The sequence below is a fragment of the Phalacrocorax aristotelis genome, chromosome 7 (assembly GCF_949628215.1).
Source record: "Phalacrocorax aristotelis chromosome 7, bGulAri2.1, whole genome shotgun sequence".
NCBI classification, from domain to species: Eukaryota; Metazoa; Chordata; class Aves; order Suliformes; family Phalacrocoracidae; genus Phalacrocorax; species Phalacrocorax aristotelis.
The window spans coordinates 38,547,836-38,568,795 of NC_134282.1; the positions used below are offsets into that span (position 1 = coordinate 38,547,836).

General features: G+C 40.2%; 1 protein-coding gene across 2 annotated transcripts in view; it reads left to right on the forward strand.

The window, feature by feature from the left end:
- Nucleotides 1–2,502: 2,502 nt before the first annotated feature.
- The window catches only part of THSD4 (thrombospondin type 1 domain containing 4), a 349,965-nt gene continuing 331,507 nt past the window's right edge, over nucleotides 2,503–20,960 (forward strand). Inside the window, exon 1 of one of the 2 annotated variants that reach the window (XM_075100208.1) lies at nucleotides 2,503–2,775. The gene's annotated coding sequence lies outside the window, so the exon portion shown is untranslated. Of the gene's footprint in view, nucleotides 2,846–20,960 lie in introns of both variants that reach the window. The other variant, XM_075100207.1, reaches the window with a different exon arrangement.

Sequence of the window (20,960 nt, forward strand, 5' to 3'; positions counted from 1 at the left end):
AAAAATACCAAGAAACCCCTTATACCTCAAACCTGAATTTTTGCAGCTTGCGGAGTGAGTGGACCTGGTGGCTGTCCCTGCCCTCACACGAGGAGACAAGATGTAGCTGGATCACCATGTGCTGAACAAGTGATCAAGTAGGTTGTCCTTACCCAGACTGATCTTTGCTTGGTGAGTTGATACCTCCCTCAAATGCATTGTTTTGTACTGCACCTTCAGCTAGCAAATTAAAACTTTAAAAAAGCATTTCCTTTGTGGATTACTGCAGGAAGAATTATATTTAAACTCCTATTGAATGATGTTTTCTTTCAAGTATTTATGTTTTGCTCTCTATTTAGAAGAATGATGCCATTTCACAATCCCGTTAGAAAAGAGCAGCCAATAGCCTGAGTATATTAGGTTTTTTTCTTAGATAGCCACATTTGTTGTGTGAGACCATGAAAGTCTTCAGATAACATTGCAATATCATGAGAAGGAGAGACTTGTAGCTCTGCAGTTGTTCAGAACAAATTGAGTGTCAGCTGCTCTGATAAGGTGTGGGAAGGACTGTTCCTCTCCCCCTCAGCAGCATGACAACAGCTTCCTCTTGCACTGCTGGGAAAACACGATGCATGCTGTTCTGAACAGTTCATCAGCAAGAGGAGGAGCTGGAGGGATGAGAGATAAGATTCTGTAGTAGCCCTTGGGAGGGAGCAATTATGCCAAAAGTCAAATAGAAAACAAGAGAGAGATTAGGGAATTTAGAGTAAAGGCAGCAAAAGAGACAGGAAGGGGAAATAGTGACAAGCGTATGTTCCTTGGCTCTTCAGAAGGCCACCTGGTGGCCTCCACTTGAATGTACCAAGGCTCCAACTCTTCCGATGCTATTAATGCCTCTGTAGTAGAGATTGGAACTAAAATACTGTAAACTGCCAGAGCTCTTATTGCTCACATACTACCTGACTTAGCAATTAGTCACTTATTTATGTACTTCATTAGACTGTGGCCAAAGTAGTGCATCCTCCCTGCTAGATTGTCTACCACTGCCAAACAGGCTTCAGCCTAGCTTCTGAAGCACAGGTACAGGTTTACCTGATACCAAACTACAGCATAACTCAGGAGTGACTGGAGGAATTCTCTCTAGATCAAATCTGTGGTTTCCAAACCCATTTACTTACTACAAGTGAGCCCTCAATCTCCTGGAGGTGGCATAGCTACCCTTCTCTTAGCGTTATAATGCAGTCTTTCTTTGCCTGTGAGAAATCTTTAACATACAGCTGTATACAGCTGTCTTTTTACAACCAAGATATGCCATGGCACCCATAAGGCATCTGAAACTGATTGGGAGTGCTATGCTGTGGCAATTGTCTGATGAGCATACAGGAAAAAGTAAGTTTTCTGCAGGAGATCTTTTATTTAGAGCCTGTTGCTATACATGGGCTTGGGAACAGAGTAGGTTTTTCAGTGCAATGAATAGTACAGTCAACACATAATCTTTTAGTGGTTCGGCTGTGTTCAAGTGTAATCGAGCCCAAAATGTTGCCAGGAAAAAACAACCTGCTTTGCTGCACTTTAAAGCAAATGGGTTCACCTACTTGGGTCAGTTCCAGCACAAGAATAATAGTTTTGGGGTTTTTTTAAAGTGTAATACTGAACGTTGCAATGAACTGTTGTCAGTGACTATGTGGGTCTAAGGCTTAGAGCTCATGCTGGTTGCACTGTTCAATAAAAATGCCCTTAGGGATCTTAGGTCCAGTACACTTAATATAAAGCAGGAACAGAGAGACAAATACAGTTTTTTCCCTCAGAGGCTGACTCAAAAGTTACCAGGAAAAGATCCTCCTCATGTATGCTTGTCTGCGGTTTGCTTTTCATAGTGCCAGTGTGTCACTGTTACTGGCTCAGTTTCAAATCTCAGACTTTTGGGAAAATACTGGCAGGAATCAGCATTATCTTCTAGATGTGAGCGGTTTTGCTAGAAGCAGATGGTCTTTCATCCAGCCAGCGAGTAGGAAGATGGCAGTTGTCCCTCTCATGTTTTCTTGTAGTGTCTGAGAGCGGCAGTATGGGGTGCGTTAGTGCAAATGTTACACAAACAGTGTAAAGCTGTGGGAACTGAAAAATTAGAGAGTATCATATACTGTGTTATAGATGCTATAACCGTGCAGAACGCCTGTCTTGGTGGAGGCCGTCTCCTGCCGCCCGGGGAAGTGGCGGGACGTTGCTCTGCCTGCGCAGGAGCCCCGGCCAGCCCTGCGATACCGGCCGGGCAGGTTCGGCTTCCCTGACACCTTCTAAATTTATATACCGTGTATGGATGGAGACGGGTGGGCGCGGGCGGGAGCGCGGGCTACTCCTCGAGTGTGGCGTGGGTCGTCCGCGCACGGGCGCCGCGGGAAGGCGTGGTGCCGCGGCCCGAGGGAGGCGCGGGAGGACGGGCGGGAGGACGGGCGGGAGGACGGGCGGGAGGGCGCGGCTCCGCGGGGCGGCGCGGCCGCCAGGTGGCAGCAGGCGCGGGCAGGCGCCGCCGTTCCCGTTGCGCGGGAGGCAGACGCGAGCTGAGAGGGGAGAGGCTGTCTTCAACCCCGGAGCCACCGGGAACCTGCCTCGGGTGCTGCGAGGCGCCCTGCAGCCGCGCTCCGGCATTCCCGGCGGAGGTGGGCGCCGCCTCCCATGCGCTGGAGGCCCGTCCGGGTGTCAGCCCTCTCGCCCCCGCCGCACCGAGAGCGCCTCGTCGTGGGGCGACTGGACCGGACGTACGCCGCCAGGGACGCCGGCGCGGAGCGGCGAGGCGAGGCAAGGCCCGGCCGCCCCCGCGGCGGCAGCGCCCGGACCCCTGGGGTCCCCATCAGGGGCCCCGCGCCAGGTGGGCGGTGGGCGGGCTTGGCGCTTGGCCGGAGGGAGCGGGGAGGGGGCGTCCGGGTGGCGGTCCGGTGCGTCTGGGCTGTGCGGGCAGTGCCCCGGGGCGGCTGGGGCTCCGGGCGGCTCGGCGACTGGCCGCTGGGGATGGCCGGGGCTGCGGGGCCGCGGTGAGGGCTGCCCTGGGCTGGGTTTCTGTTCAAAGCCCTGGCCCGAGGAGCCTTCGCTCTCTGCTGGCTGTGGGAGAGCTGTCTGCTCGGCGAGATTCCTGCGCCTCGTGTGTTTTGCCTGTTTTTGGCTGTGTAAGTAGCCATTTCAAAGCTGCTTTCCTTGCACGCTCGGTTTCCAGGGGCTGCATCCAGGGGGTGTGACGAGCTGCTTCGTTTTCTCTCGGTGTCCCGCCAGAAGCAGTAACTGCACGTAGCCTGAGATGAATCCAGCAGTTTGTATGAGAGAACGAAAGAAGTGAATAACTTTCCTCACGAAGAACGCGCGTCGCAATTGTTCTCGTTTTGGGCCAGATCTCTTGGTCTACCTAGGCACAGTGTGCAAAGCATGAACCGCGTTTGGTATTTCTTTTCACGCTCTCCTGCTTCAGGCTTTGTTACATTCTAGCAGCGCCTGTGCTGTTGGTGTTCGGTTGTCACGCTACAGGGGTATAAACTGTAGCAGGGGAGAATCTCAGAACACCTTTCCTCCTCCAGCTACAGCTTTCTTTTTTTTCAGCTGTCAGTGTGTCCACACTTGTGTGTTTAATAGCCCTTGACACACTTGCTGTTAATTCATCCACATGTTTTTTCATGAACAGTTTAGAAAACCTGGCAGCAGTGGGTTCCACAGGTTAATATGTTGTGTGGAAAAGCTGCTTCCTTTTTCTCCTTTTAAATCTATTGCCTGATACTGTTCAGTCCTTATCAAACAAATTATACTTGTTCTCTACTCACTGTGCTATTTCAGGACTGTATTCTTTTGTTATTTGTCTTCCCCAGCTATCCTTTATTTCAGGGTAAAGAATTCTTAGCCTTTTAGTCAATTCTTGAATGGAACTTATGCTGTATCTCTTGCCAGCGTCATCACCTTTTTCTGTATTTTTTAATTCTTTTTGTACTTTTTTTAATCAAGGGATCAGCAAAACTAAGAGTTATATTCGAGATTTCTGTACAACATGGGCTATGTAGTGGCCTGGTAATGCCTGCCACCAGAGATGACAGATTTAAGTTGGTGCATCAGTGATGTGAATAGCCAACAAAAGTAATAGAAATATTTGTAACCCACTGTGTGGTCATCTGTTGATGAATCAGTGTGGCTTATTTTTTTAAATCAGCAACCACAATCTAAGTAACTAGATAGTGGGTGGCTCAATACAAGGGTGTAATGCCATGGATGAAATAGTTGTCTAATGGGCTTTTAATATTCTGTCAGTGTGCTGTGCGTATTTCTGCTCTGTTCTGTGGCAAGAGCAGCCCAAATTTGTCCAAGTTTAGTGCTATTCATGGGACTGCCAATGCACTCTTATCAACTTGAACCATGAAGCTGTAGGTTGCCAACTCGGACTTCTTTCTGGTGTAAAAGTAATAATAATCTACTGTTTGATGTGATTTCCACCCATTCAATATCCTCAGATTCATTAGACAGCTGTGATTCTTGATACTTTATTTTCCATCACCTCTCTCCCAGGGAACGATGGAGTGGGACAATGAAGTTAAGTAAACTAGGAGGAGAGACTACCTTTCAAGGAGGAAAGTGCTGTAAAATGAGAATTTTTAGCAAAGTTAGAAATAAAATGTCTGCTGGTTTGGGTTATCATATAGAGGCCTTCAAAGTGAGCGTAGGTAGGAAACATGGATTATTTGTCATAATTGTGCCGTGAACATAGCTTGTCAGGTTTTACTTAGAGGCAGGGCTAATCCCAGGTCTTGATGATGATGACTCGAATCTGAAGCAGCTCCAGTGGAATTGAAGGAGTGATTTCTGATTCCTGGACTCTAACTTTCAGAAGCACTTGGAGGTGTTGCATGGTGTGAGATTTCTGTCTTTTCACACTTCATACAGCAGGCTCATTCAGAGCTCCAGCAGATTTAATTCCAGAAAAATAATTAGGTTGCTGATAGGCATTGATGAGTTTTATGATTGCAGTATAAAACCTTTGCTTTTGCTGTAGAACAAACTGAATAACTGTGCTAGGCAAACATGCATTAAACAAAGCCTGAAAGCAAAACAAAAATGAACAGAACCATCTTGAAGACTTAGACTGGCGTGAGTGTGTGATTCTGTGCAGACAATAACAGCAGAAAAGCTGGCTTTGCACGTAGTAGTCTCAGTTGTCTGTAATGTGACATCAGATGCGTGATATTCAGACTATTCACGGTGGCAGATGTACTGAAAATGGAGGTGAAGAAGGGCCAGCAGACACTTAGTAGTGATATTTCAGATTTTTTTTACTTTAAAACTCAGATTTATCCTCTACAGTTAAGGGCAGTCAGTGTAGAGACTTCTATGGGCTTTGAGTTGTGCTGTTAGAGAAGATTAAGGTTTGATGGTTAAGCACTTAAAAAACCAGGAAAATCCAAAGTTAACCATGCAGAAGCAATTTTAACTGTGTCTCCCGTAGTGTTATATTATCAGAACAGCCTTCACTTTTAGAAATTTGTTATTTTTCTGCAAGTAGGAAAAAGTAAGAGCAGAAAACTTACTGTATCAGACCTACTTCTTTAATTGTTTGGACGTTGGTGGTATCACTTCTCCCACTGTAGATAGGCAAAGCATTTTGTAGCTTTTAACTGAAACGCTTCCAACAGTCATAGTGCTAGCTGGAGAATGTATTCCGTGGAAAGTCTTATTCCCTTAAGTGGTCACTTATACAGTTCAGTTATTAGTTCGTTTTCAGAAAACAGCTTAACCTGATACAAATGGAGTTTGGAGGATGAACCAGGTAATTGTAAAGCTAATTCACTTATGAATATATATGGTTTAAATATGTGATCAATGGAAGTGATTGCATTGTTAATCTATAGTCAGTTAAGTAAGAGTGGATTATTTTGTGTTTTGATTTAAATAAACTGTCTTGCATTCAGGATAGTACATTACACTAGAAAATTCTGTTTACCTATATTAGATTTTTAGCAAGATTTCATGGTCTAGTACTTAATTTAGAAGATTTAATTAGGGAGATGTTAAGCAGATATGAATAAAAAAGACTGATTAACAGAGTGATATGTTGGGCACTGAATTTGGCCTCATATCTTACTCTGTATAAAGGCAGCATAGCTGAAACTGTGTGCTTCAGTGTTGCCTGATTAATTTTTGGCTTGTTTTGTTCTTTGACTTAGTTGACAATAATAGATAAAAATTCTGTAATTTAACACAACTTGGTTATCTCTTCCTGGAATGTTCTGTCCCATCCATTTTTCTCTTGGGTACTTGTGAATGTCATGTCATGCATCAAATTTGTGTAGCTTTTCCCTGCAGGGTTATGGCATTCCCAGAGATGGGTCAGTGTTCATAAGTTTGATTGCTGTTAAACAATCAGCACTTGTCAACACCATCTACAGACAGCCATTACATATTTTTTAAATGGTGGCGCAACACGTTAAATGTAGGGCTTCTTGGCAGGAACTGTTCTTACATTACAAATATTTCAATGTTGATATGATCTCAACATGATCCTTGTGAGAGAAAGTAGCCTTATCTGTTGGTTGGGTGATACATATGTGAGTTGCTGGAATGTGAGCTTCTGTTTTCAACACTACCATTGACCTGCTGTGTGCTGCTGATCAAGTCTTATTGGCATCTTGCTCCATTTCCTTTATCTTTGAACAAGGTATGATAATTACAGGATATTGGCCAACTGTAATCCTAAAGCACTTTGCATGCAAATTATCTTCAGGAAACTTTAAAGGAAAAAAAAAAAAAAACAGCAACCCCTCCAAAAATAAAACCCTGAAACAAAACCCAAAACAAAAAGCAAAAGACCCAAAAAATCACTGGAATAATAATATCTATTGTATATGAACAAAACCAAACTTGCTTGTTGGCTATTTCACATCAGTCCTGTGCTGCTGCTACTTGGCATCCCACTTCAGTATTTGTTTTGGTCCTGGTTTTGGAATTTTTCTTCACAGGAAGATTCCACTCTCCTTTTATGGAAAAAATTATTTAGAAAAACACGTTTTTTCCCTATCGGTTCTGTAGATTCTTTTCTCAGTAAGTGCAAGAGCCACTGTCTTTTATTTAAAGCTCTGGTCTAAGGGCCAATAAAGTCACGGAAAAGGTTATCAGTAACTTTGGATCAAGGCATTCCTGTGTGATGCGCTCTTGTCATTGGAAAGAATGAACACTGGTTTCAGTGAATTCTTAGTGGCATTTTAACCATCATTTCAGTATTTCTTTAAAGCCTATCTGTTGATACGTAAGGAACCACTTCTGTGTATCTCCTGGTTTTACAAGCAGGCAGCGCTCTTCATTTCTCCAGCGGGACTAGTGCTGTGTCTGAACTGTGGTAAAAGCTCATTCTCTGCTGGTAGAAAGACTTGATGGAAGACATGAATGCAACTCATCTCAGGCATTGGCTCATATTCCTCATCTGCATTAATCAGTTTGTGTTAAATATGAAAATTGTCAAGTGTTGATATGACTGAGATCTTGGAGTTCAGCCCTGCCTAGAATGTGGAGCCCTCCTTTCCTCAAACATTTCTCCATATCATCACTTAAACACAACTGTAACAGAAGTCAGAATGAAATTCTGTTTCAACAGGAACAGGGAATGCCCTACAACATAAGAATGGTGAATATTGGTGAACACAGAATCAAATCAAGACATTTTAATGTATTTATAAAAGGAGCAGGGAGGGAAGCTTTATCAGCACAGATATATTTAACGTTTTCATCTGGTTTACGGACAGAAATGGCTAAGTATCATAGATCTGGAAATAAATTTTACTGATCAAGTGGTGACATTTAGCAGAGTCACAGAAGCTACGTGTGTGGTCTAATGGCAGTTTGTTAGTGTGCAGTACTACCTCATGGAGCATTTAGGAACTGGGAGGTAGGTCTGCCCCAGAATCATTAGATTGGCTTACAAATCCTGAAATGTTAAAGTGAATATATCTGATCTCATAGTTTTGGAGCATTAGAGTTTGTAGTCTTTTCTTTGACAGTACAAGAGCTAGTAACTTATTCTTTTAACAGGAGTTATGCTTGTTGCATGGTTGGTTCCTGGAACTGTGGCCTTTGGGAGACTGTGGGTTCCAAAAAAATGGTGCTTAAATTACAGGAATTGGTAGATAAAATTGAACTGTTTGCAGAGGATCCTTTTTTTTCATAACTGTGATCCTGTATTCCTCTTTCTTTAAGACTGCTATAAACTCAAAGTTATACGTAGCTATACACTAATAAGTGTAGAGAGAAATCCAGTTCTTCAGAAAGGTACTTTTTTACTGCATTTTTGTTGATTTCACTTTGCTTACTTAATTGTGCTTTTTTCAAACCCAAACTACCTAAAATATTACAATAAGTAAGAGAAGAATACTCCCTTTTCATTAAGTTCCAGGGTAACTGTTGTGACAATGGAAGTTTCAACTTCTGAAATTTCTTTATCTGTGTCTGAGGATTGTATTGACATCTTCTTGTACAGGAATGAAGTTTAGCAGAGAAACCTGGTAGTGAGCAGAATCTTTCCAAATTTGTCTCTTTTGATGTAGAAGCAGGGCTGACCTGATAGCTTGGACCTTGCTTGCTCCGGAGGTGGGGCAAGACCTGTCCTTTGTGACTGCAGGGCCTGGTGAGATAAAAAGACAGAGGGGGAAGCTGCCAAACTTAACTGTTTGTTGGCAACCTAAGGATACTGTTTGTAACGTTGCATAGAAGTAGTGTGGTTTTCTGCTTACTGCCTTCTATGCGAGTCATGATACCCAGGTTGGAATGTGGTTTTGCTGCCGTTGTTTTGGGAAGAGGATGGATAAAGGAGCCCTTTTTGAAAGCCCTTCTCCATGAAAGCTGCTGCTTGATGAAAAACATTTGTTGTGCCTGGCCTTGCTGGATCAGCACTTGCACGTGTGAACATGGGATACTACTCCCCCAAGAGAAGAATGTCACTTAGATACTCAAATATCCTATGACTAAAATCTGTAATCCTGAATCAAGTGGATTCCCCTGATACTCCATTTGGATTAGCTGGAGAGAAGTGCATGGAAGGGCAAACCTACCTCTCAATGGCAAATTCAGTGAAACTGTTGACAATAATCATGGGAGTAAATGTTGACTTGGAAAGTTTTCAGATGTCCTGGATTCTTTTCCTGGTAAAGGTGATTGCTGTAGTGCTGGTTCAGTAACATCGTGCTGCTATTAGTTGGTTGTATATTAAACTTGTATTTTTGTTTGGTGGTTTTTATCTAAAGCGTTTCGTTTCTACGAAAGTAAAAAGAAGAAATTATTTTGCTTATTGGATTGGCAAAAAGAAGCAAAGGCCTGTCCAATCCCACCCTGAATAATTACAACAGAAAGACATCCCATGACACAAGCTGCCCAAAAGGATGATAAATTATACAGAATGGATGCAATTACTTAATCTGGCAGCAATAAAAGCTCTGTCTCATTGTCCCGTATTTTCATGGAGATACATTCACTGGGGAAGTGAGAGTGTGGAACAGTGGACAAACCTCCTCGCGGATCTTCAGGGTCTTATGTGGGATTTAAGCACTTAACTAGAACAGCGTAAGAGTAAGGATTTAAAAGAATACAGTGTGTTAACCATTAACTGTTAGTATTGTTCCGCTTTGATGGCCCAGGAAATACTGTTCATGTGTTGAAGCATGGGGGTTAGGGCTAATTTTTAATTTTTAAATTTTTTTTAATAGTGATAAGCAGCCATTAAAAATTAAATTTCCTATGTTCCTTTACTTCTTCAGGCATTCCTTGTACTTGTTGATACATATTGCATACCAAAAAGACTGCCTTTTTTTTTTTTTACTCCCCCCCCCATTTCAGGGCTTTCCTCGCAATGGCATTAAGGAGTTTGGAGTACTGTTGTTGCTTCTCATAGGAATGTTTACAATTTTGCAGGATCAGGTTCAGATTTATTACTTGGCACTGACAATGCTGCTGTGATTAATCAGTTGTCATAAATCTGTCCCTTCTGCCTGTTTGTTGCTGCCCAAATTAATCACACCAGGACTGAATGCGGAGTGATAGCTTGTGAGCATGTTTAAAATTTAAATAATAATAATTAATAATTATTTGAAACAAGAAGAAAATCCCTTTGCAGTTTTGAGTTATGAGGGCATGAAAGGACTAAAATGTCTCTACTGCTTTCATACTGTTAGAATGGGACAGAAACTGATCTGACTTCTTCTGAACCATGCTGCTTGTGTTTAAAATCTGATTGTTTCTACTGCTTTGAAATGGAAGAGGGGAGAAACTGTTTCCAAATGTTATCTTGCTGGCAATTGAGGGTTCAGAAAGGTAGAGTTGGTTTGTTTCTGCTTTTTGTTTTGTCATTTTCCTAAAGTTATGTTAGAAGGGCTTTTCAAAATTCGTGTTTAGTTAGACCATACAGATTTTATGCTTAACCAGGAAACACAGTGCCAAGGAGTACCCAAAGAGTGATTTCACTCAAGTTGCGTTCCTTTCATCAAGTCTTCACCGATCTCCAATAGTGAGTACTCCAGTAGAAGATTGCAAGTCACTGTATAAAACCCTACTTTCCTGACTTTAAGCAGTATGCACAACAGCAATAGACTCTGATTTAAAAAAACAAAAAAGCAAAACAAAAAAAACACCCCACCCCAAAACAACAAAACCCCCCAGGCCCCAATGAAACATAAAAACCATGGTTGTGTTTCTTTAAAAGATCACCACTGATCTTGCATGCTCTGCCTGTGCCATAGGGACTATTTAAAGCAGCAACTGAAGTCCACAGTGTTGGAGGAGCTACTCAGTTTTCTTTGCCAGCACTTTGTAATTGGCTGTTGTTGTTGTCTTGCAAATTCAATAAGTCTCTTATTCTCATTTTCAGGCCCAGTTTTTCAGTTTGTAGATAGATGAATATTTGCCTGAAGCATTAAGTGATGTCAGGTGAAGGTCAGTGCACTATAATAACCTGCCCTCGAGCACAAATAAGTTCAGGCTCTACTGCCAAGAGATGACCTTTGATTTCTTTTTACCTAAGGGCCCTGTTCAGAATTCTTCACTCCCCCTTTACTCAGGCAAAGTCCCAGCCACTTGAATAAGTTTGCTTGAGCAAGAAGGGTTACAAAACTAAGCATGTTATGATGATGGCAGAGGTTTCTGCATTGTAGATAAATTTGATGATACACCAAATTAGATTCGGCATTTATTGTGGTCAGAAAAGAGAAGTGAAGGGTGAGAGTGGATTTTATTGTGACTTGCATGGCAGCCAACTCTGAAACTACTACTAACAAGTACTGTTTCTAAACTACAACTGATCAACAGAGATAGTGAGTGAAGGTGCTTATGTATTAAAATATTTGTTACATATAGGCAGAAAATAATACTTCAGTCTGAAGTCATCACTGATTTTAGACACAGCCAGAAGGCTGTACCTGCTGTAGTCCTGTTTTGTGGTAGTCACACTTTCTTGCTCTAGGTAGCCTCTTAATCCAGGTATGCTGTTGAGCTGTGAGGTGCAGGGTCCCTCAAAACCAAGTATAATAATTTTGCCCAAACTGCTGTGTTGCAAGATGGGATTGTGAATAGGCTAGCTTATCCTGAATAAAGTAGCATATGGCTAGATGGGGAGGCAGGATACAGTCACCTTTTTACTATGCTGTGACTAACTGTACTGCTGGTTTCTACTGTTCTGTTAAAAAGGGGATTTCAATTATCCTGCCTTTCTTTGCAAGCTCATGCAGGAGTTGTAGAGAAGTATGGTATTTCTTACTTGTTTTTCTCTTCAAACCTTCTGGCTTTTGCAGATATGAGAATGGGTACTCATATACATCAGCTCCGGTAAATGACTTTGCAAGCAGCAAAGTAATTTCAGTTCTTTCAAAGTCAGATTATACGGTCGAGTCTTAGACCTACTGTCAGGCAAACCTCTCTTGAAAGCAGTAGCAGATTTACTTATAGGCTGAGAAAAGCTCAAGACTAGAACCTGACCTGGGAAGGGTGACAGTCTTCCTGACTCATTAGTTTAGTTTTTTGCGTAACACTATTAGCAAGGGTGACAAGGGTTGTTGGTGATTCTTTGAGGTTAGTATCTTTTATCTGTCAACCATAAACATATTCTTCACAGGCCACTGGATGGCATCTGCCAAACTATGTATTTCCTAATAGGGAGATTTTAATCTGCAGCAAGTGAAATGTTTCAACTTTGCTGCTCAGTGATTGATAGCCTGAGATTCTTTGAATGTATGATTATCTTCATGTCTTTGTATCAATGACTGATATCTCCTGTAGGAGTGTAACAGTTCATGCAGTTTACATTAAATGGACTGAAAGGCTGTCGTCTAGACCACCAGAGCATGAGGCATAGCAGCAAGGCAAGATTTGTAGGATGTCTAAAATCCCTTTCAAACTGACAGGATGAGAATAAACCGCTCCCACTCCCCAGCCTTAAAGGATCTTGCAGTTCAGTTTTAAAATGCAGGAGGCTGAAGAGTTAACCACATGGAAGTATGATTCATATAAGTGTTAGGATGTTTCTGGAAGTCTGAACCAAACTTGAACCGAATAAGGACTTCAGGAAAATTATATTCAGTGGCCTCAGTCTCAAGGGGTAGAATCGAGAACATAAATTATTTCTGGGTTTCTGAACATATGAATTTTACATTTCTTCTGCTGTCACTAATCATCCAGAGTATTCATTTCTCTTTCTTAACAATACACCATGATACTGTTGTGAGTCATCCTTACTAATTAAAGCTGTGTAACTTGGTGTTCTCCTTTTTATCCCCATTAACATCATCTTCCCATAAAGAAGAGATGCGCCCCTGCAAATGTACCCCTTTAAATGGTAGAGGCTTAACAGCACAACTGGCGTCTGATGCTACTAGCTTGGTTGCCTATCCAGTTTTGTAACGGTGATCTTTTTGTAAGATTCTGTCTATATCAAGCTCAGAGGATAAGGATATTCAGTGTCTGTGTTGTTGTGCTGGATCCCTCATATAAATTTTATTGTGGACAAAAGCTAAATAGAACTCTGTGATACAGTTCTTCAGTGTGTTCTCTGAGTTATACCTGTATTTATTTGCATGCAGAATTTCACATTTGCAAAAGATTTACAAGGTGACTTATTGTCATTCTTCCATTGGCTGTCAGAGATCCATTGGTAGTTTCATGTTGGGTTTAAATTCCCTGGTATTCTGTTTCAGAATTATGAAAGAAATGGTTAATTCCACAGTGCTCTTGTAAGACGTCTTACTAGACCTATTATTCATCATTATGTAGGAACATAAAAGAAAACAATAAATCTTCTAATTCCAGTGTTGCATTTCCATACCAGTATGTGGGGACCCTCACATCAGAGAGGATTTTAATGAGAAATAAGTTAGCATCTCATCATTCTTATAGTATTATTTAATAACAGAGTAATTTAAACAATCTTTTATAACTAGTTCATTTCAAGATGTTTCAGGAGCCTAGACTCTGAAATTCACAATGCAAGATGTGTAAGCTACTTGGTGAGCTGTGTTTCTGTCCATGATCTAGCGGTTCTCTACTGCCTCTTAAAAATAAAGCACCCAAGTCTTGCTATCAGATATATGAAATTTCCTTCAGAACAGACCTGAGCAGTTGCTTTATGACGTTTTGTTTGGCAAAGGCATGTTTAGGATTTATCTGAATGCCATAGTATCACAGCACTATTTGTTTTGGACATATGTCACTTATTTTTCAGTGGTCCCTAAAACATATCCCCATGTGGGTTCCTGAGAAGCTTCTACATCCTTGCGTCTGGCCACTAGCCAGTTGAAACCCTATGTTGCTCTCATATACTGCACCTATTTAGGTGGTGTTTAGTGCCCAAATTCTCCCAAATGTTAGAGGACACTCTATTGTTTGAATCTTTGAGCTTTTAAGAAGATAGTACACCTCTGTCCCCGCCATGCCCCAGTACAGTACAGTGGCTTAAAGTCATTGCCCAGTTCTTTTGTGACAACTAGGTTGAAGCAGTACTGTTGCCTGAGCAATGCTAGTCATTTTGATTAAAGTGGAGCTCAATTCAGGTGGGAATTGCATGAAGGAAAAAGAAATCTCCTCTTTTTGCCAAAATAAAGCAGTTGGGTTTGCTGGGTGCAGGAGAGGACTGAAGGGAAGAGGACTTTCGTCATGTTTAATGTTTGTTACAAAAGCCCTGGTTACTTTTTTGGACATCGGTTACTACAAAATATGCGTCAGTAGATAGTTGCTGTTGTTATTCCCTCCAATTATGGTGTATTGAAATGTATGTTAAAACACTTGTCCTTGAAAACTTGTGTGGAAAAGGATCTGATGAGTTGTTTTGGGATGCATGCCCACATTAATCTCCATTAGAGAGAGTACAGGAAGCCAGTGGTCTGCAGCGCAGTACTGCGTTGAATCACAGTGGTATAGTCGTTGGACTACCAAGACCTTCCTTTGCTGCCGGAATGCATGGGGGAGAGATACTCATTTGGCTGTGGCCTGGCATATCTGTTTATAAATGTGTTTTCTTTGTAAGTAGATGGGCTAATAAACTGACGCTCAATTGCCTTGCTTTTACCTGTCAAAGTTTTACTTTGTCAAAGTCCCGTTCAAGTCTTGAGGGAACGCCAGCATATCTTTAGAATGCTTAACCCAAACCAGAGAACTACATAACAAGCAGGGAAATCTCTGAAGTTCCCTGGGAATTATTTTTGCCCCATTTATAGTTCTGTACGCAGAGAATAGTACTACAGAACCCCTTGGAGTCACTGCAGCCAAAGTTTGGAATTAAGCCCTGAGGATCTTAATGGTCATTTCAATGGATGCCTATATTTTATTTATAGATACATGTTCCAGTTAGTATCTGTTCCACTGCAGAGGATTTTACTTTAAAATATTTAGCCTTTCTGACAGTAAAGGATATGAATAGCTACCAAGAAGAGAAATATTTAGTCAATCTTGACAAGACTCTGTTCCCTCTGGTAACTTGGATGATCTATAATGATCTCTTCCAAGGACTAAGAATCAGAGGTTGGCTAACATGTTTGAAAAGTGGTTTGGTTTGACTTTTGGAGTGTCCCTGTACAGACACAGCTTTATCACTTATCTGCTCTGGAACAATGTGTGAGTATTCCCAGGAAGCATTGTTATTTGGAGGTATTACTTATGCAGGGAGATGTTTGCTCCACTGATACTCCAAAGAAAATATTTTGTTTCTGAATAAGCAAGCAAAGATTTCAAGTCCCCACAGCATACTCTCCTCCCTGTTGTGTTCGAACACTGGTACCCCAAGCACCTCAGAAATCTTGCAAGCAAACAGAAGTAACTTTGTGAAAGCTAATACTTTGAGATTGCACGTGTTCAGGTAGTACCTTGACAGGGACACTGATTTTTTCTTGATCTTCACCTATGTATGCTGTTGAATGTTGTGAATGTTGTCTAATACTCAGGCCAAAAAAACCTTACTCTCTGAAGCACAGCCTCCAATATTTTGTTTCTTTTTTAATATGTGGAGGATATTGATGCTTGTGTGTGTATTTACAATGTTTATTGAATAGTGCAAATGTTAGTTCTCATGGGAAGTGGTTCACAAAAATGAAAACAAGACTTGTGCTAGACAGATGTTCTCGTTAAACAGGTGACAGAAAACCAATATTTCCTCTTTGCAAAAGGAACATATCTTCTAACTGCACGGTAATTATGTCATATATGTGCTTTTTACTTGATGAGAGGGGTGTCTTCCAGCTGTGTTACTAATCAGCTATTTGTAGCTGATTATACTGCTGAAATACGTTGCTTGTTACTTTCCTTGTACATGTGCCTTCAATTAGCTTTGCTGAAATACTTGTTTTCTATGACCTTTTCAGATAGGATGTGTTATAACTCTCTGAGTGAGGCTGGTGGGTCTTTGGTTTTCATGCAAAAGACAGTAGGTCCTCAGAACCATCATCTACTACTTGATATAAACTCCAATTAAACACAGTTGCAAGCCTATTTTTTGAAAAAACACCAACTAAGTTGAAAGTTAGAAGCTTTTCTTTGATTTCAGAGACACACCTTCTGTTCTGAAAACAGTTTTAATTAAGAAAGTCATGAAAGGAGCATAAGAAAAGCTCTTTTCCTTTGACATATTTACAGGTAAAGAAACTAGGATGGCTAAAAGAGGCTCTAAGAAATTTCTGGTGTTCCTAGTTGCTCTGAAATGCAGTTATATGCTTTGCAATATCAGTATTGTTAAGACTTTTACTAAATAGACTTGGAAACTGACATTTCGTATATACTACCTCTCTCAATTAATATTTCTAGCCAGGGCATTCTAACTACTAGTCACAGCAGGGTTTTGCTTGAGTCTCCACAATGTGGAGGGGGTCTCAAAAGCAGTATATGAACCAAATATAAAACACCACTCTAGGTACTTACACTTGGTAGAAAGGTATTTAGAACAGTAACTTGTTGAAAATAAATTTGTGCTCTTACTGCTCATTTTGTAGGCAAGACTGTAGTTGTTTAATCATATCAAAGTTCATACAAGTTTGTTTCTCTTGCTTGTCATAACAATGAAGGGTTCACCTATATTTTGAATCTGTGCTTATAGAGGTGTCAGATTTTTCCACCTGACATTTTAGGCTGTTAACCATTTCTTTTTCCATATCTTTCAATATCAATATTCAGATTAACATTGATCAGAATTATGGAAAGGTAAAGAAAGATAGTTTTATGAAAGGGGTCTTTACCATGTAATCTCCCACCCCTGCTTACATATGCAGTCCCTTCTACATCCTTGGTCTGGAATACTCAGGTTGTAGCAAAAAAGTCCTTTAAAATGAGAGCCAAACTTATTTAAATATATGGAATGTGTCTTCTTAGAAGAGGTGATTGTTTCTAATATGTAGAGTTGTGATAAGTGGCACCTTTCATAGTTTTCAAATGCTGAAACGGCTAGAAGTTCTTTCAGTTCTCTGAGCTGATTTAAGTGTGGCACAAGCTGCTCTTAACGGTTGTGTGTACAATGATTATTAGTGGATCTGTGAGCAAAGGAAATCTGCAGCCACATTTCCATGACACAAGTAGACTATACTAGTTGAACATTGAGTAAGTACTTTCAGACAGGAACAGAATTGCTCAGGTCCTTATATACTCATTTTATGTAAGGTCTATCCAGTTTGTTCTGCGCTGGTGATACAAAGCAACTATGGCAAGAGATGGAATTCCTGAAATCACTGAATAGTGTCAAGCTGGTATCAGGATTCTGGCAGCAGACTCTTTAGAGAGAGAAGGGAAGGTAAGAAACCCAACCGCTATGTGGCTTGGCTGACTTAGCTTTGTTAATTTAGTGCTGGGCTTTTTAAAATATACCTTATAGATACAGGAGTGTGTGTTTTGTATCCATCCCGTAAGCAGTAATACCAATTAACTTGCATAAAATAGAATACTAAATACATGCTGCAACCAGTTGGTCTATCCTCTGTTTATTGGAGGTATTGTCTAGTTTCCTTTTATTCTGCCTACAAAAGATTTTGAAGAGTTGAGGGATCTTTTCAGTAAAATATAGTATCTGTCTTTACTACTTCATAGAAAATTGTGGAAAATGTTATCCTGACTTTAGACTGTCTGTAGAAAATAATACAAAAAAGTCAGGGAAAGGTCAGTGACCTAATGAAGATCTATAGGACCCTAATCTGGAGCTTAATAACGTTTTCTAAATTGGCTGCTGTAGAAGACAATGTAGATTCAAGAACTGAAAAATGTAATTTGAGTTGTGATTTCTTGGCAAAACATTGTTCAGATACAAACGAGGTTGTCCATCTACTGTGTCATTGTAAGAAATCATTGTTCTAAAAATTGTAGTTACTAAGCACAGTTTTAAAAATAATGCCAGGTATTTGGCTAAAATTGTACAGCCTGTCAATTTGAAATCTTGAAATGACCTTAGGATAGGTTTGCAGTAATTTCCACATAGTTACATTGAAGAATCTGTCAATTTGGACAGCTATGTGATCTTGGTTTTGTGATTCATTTTACCTTTTGCATAATTGTCCTCCGCCTGGAAACCACACATGAGAACTTTAAATGCAGTAAGTGTTTGTGAGCATTAACTAATACTTTTAAAAAGATGAAGGAGGGGGCAAAATCAGACTGAAAATGTCAGTTTTGGTGCAGCCTGAATCTTGAGAAAGTAATCTTTCTGTGTTATTATTTCAAAGAAATAAAAAACAATTATTCAATTTTTCTGACAATCAATTTGACTTTGTGATTTCTGGTTGTGTGTTTGGTTTTTTTAATTTTTCTTTAAGTTGGATAAATCTGATCTCCACATAAACTACCTTTTCAGGATTTGAGAGTTATAAATCATATCAGAATTACTAATCAACTTAGCATTGCTACTCCAGCACGCTTCCTTTGCAATTGATCTTAACTAACTGTATGTCATAACTCATGCCACAATATACTTTATTTGATTATCAAACCTATTACTATGGTATTAGATCCATATTTAAGCTTATTATTGAGTTTAAGGGGTCTTTAGTGAATTTTAGATCAGATTCTTTATTTTCACTTTTATGATATTTTTATTAATAGTGCACATTCAGTAAATACATAACCTGTTGTGAACAAAGATTAACAGAAATTTAATCTAGAGGAAAAATTCAAGAAATGAATCCTACTAGTAATATGTAATACGACTGCAGCTTACAACCTATAAACAAGCACTTTCTTGCTTCTCCCCTTTACTTACAAGATTAATGTCACAACCCTTGTTAGATCTTTAATTAAATTATATGTACTTCAACAAAGACCAAAGCAAAATTGTTTGAATTCACAGAATCACACAATGACAGGTTGGAAGGGACCTCAGAGATCATCTAGTCTAACCTTTCTAGGAAGAGCAATTGTGGCGCCCTCCAGCTTAACAATATTTTACAAGCCAAAATTTGCATCTTGTGAATGGATATTTTGGGAAATGATGTGTGTATGGTCACTGTTGGATTTCACCAACTTACAGTTTGTGTCCTAGATATTCAGAGGACAATTAAATGTTATAGAATTGTATGCCAAAGAATCAGGTTACACATCTTTCCAAAGAACTGAGCTGAAAATGTTCTTTGAGAAGTGGAACGTTTGCTGAATTAAGAAACACCTATAGAAATGGGACCAAAATTTCCGACTTCTCCAGGATGGCCCTCAACCTCACAACTACTGTTTTATTTAGGGTCTGTGGTGCTTCTGTGTAGAAGCACAACTTTATAGAAATGTAGGCACCTTCACCCAGATTAGTCTGTAAAGCAGTGGAAAAGGTGTGGCCCTGAGGCACAAGGGAGTGCCTCTCCACTTCGTGCAGAGACTGTTGAGTCACGGCTGCCTATCACGGGGCATGAGTCACCAAGCTGTTATGCAAAAGCAGATGATGCCAGAGGCTATGTTTAAAAGACAATTAGTAGTTGCACCTGTGAATGTAAGAGGCTTGATCATGTCTCTATGTACGTTGTTTGTGGAGTATACTTACTGGACTGTGGGGTTTTCTGTGCAGTTTTGGGCATAGAAATGAGAACTTCTGGATCTTGATCAAGCTTAGATTGGAGACAGGCACTGAGCTTTCCTGGGACTGCATTAGTTCTGGACACACCCAGAAGGAGAACTTTAGAGTTTTCAAAGCATTTAAAGTAAAACAGAGAGGCACCTTCAGGGTTAGGTGGAGTAACCTGCAATTTTTGTTTTAATGAAAATGTTTGCTCTGTGTAAGCATCAGAACTTTTCATCAGATCTAATGCTAGATTTCTCTGTAATGCAGCTTTCAGAGACAAGTGTATGTTTTAATGTAGTTAATGAGTATTTGAAGGGATTAAAACTCTGGTGGTAGGTGTCAACAGCTGCAGTCCAAGCTGTTGGATGTATGAACAAATTATGTAGCTAAACCTGGTGCACTGTGAGGTGCTTTATCAAAGTCTTCTGCATGCATTGAATTTTGGATGCAATCCAAAGGACTTGCATTGAACATTGTTTAATAGGTGTGAAGAACTAAACTATTAGATACTTTATCAATGTGCAAGGCAACAGATTCAAAGGCAATCTTAAAGGGTAAAATATTTTTTCTTCAAGTATTTCTAAATATTATTTATTTATGATTTTTTTCTAAATAATACAATTCCACATCACTGGAAGCATGACTTTGGAATGATGCTCAAGTTTCATAGCTACTTCAAGTCGCCATTGACACTAGCTGGCAAGATACATAATCTAACTAGAAAGATAAATACTGAAGGAAATATAGCTACATACTTAAGTCAACAAGATAAAATAGGCTAAAAGCTCAGAGCAATTCTGAACTTAGTTGAGTTAGTGTATATTTCTACATGATGTGTCTCACATCCTTGTTGTGAGTTAAAATAGTCTTAGATTGTTTCAGTAGGTACTGCACATATGTACATGTTAAGAAATTTCTGTTACAGTTAGTATATAGATGCATATGGATATATGTGATTCGGCAGGATTTATAAGAAGTATAGGTTGATGCTAAAATCACATTGGAATTCATGAAAGTGAAATATAATACACAAAGGGTATAGTCACATGAAAAAATTGCATATGAGTGGTCCCATGATATTTAAGAAGATAGGGTAACTAATTCATTGGTTATCTGCAAATTTTCAAACCACTTTAAAGGAAGACATTTATTTAAGTTAATTCATCGAGGAGAAAATCTCACTGACTTCCCAGTAGACTTTGTTCCTCTTAACTTTCTGTGCAGTGTCTGTGGTGTCTGTCCTGATAATTTTGAGAAATCTTACTGTGTGTCCATTTCAGCAAATTTCTGGGATTGCCTGTGAGCCTACTAGATTATTTTTTTTCTGAGTTACTGCTGTTATCCATCTCTGCCGCTTTTTGAAAACTCCATTACAAACCAGTATTTTTGTTTTCTGATTTCACTTAGACACTTATCTGAGCCCTGCTGACAAAGGGCTGCAATGTCTCACTGCAAGTGGGCTGCTAGACTGAGACGATTAAGG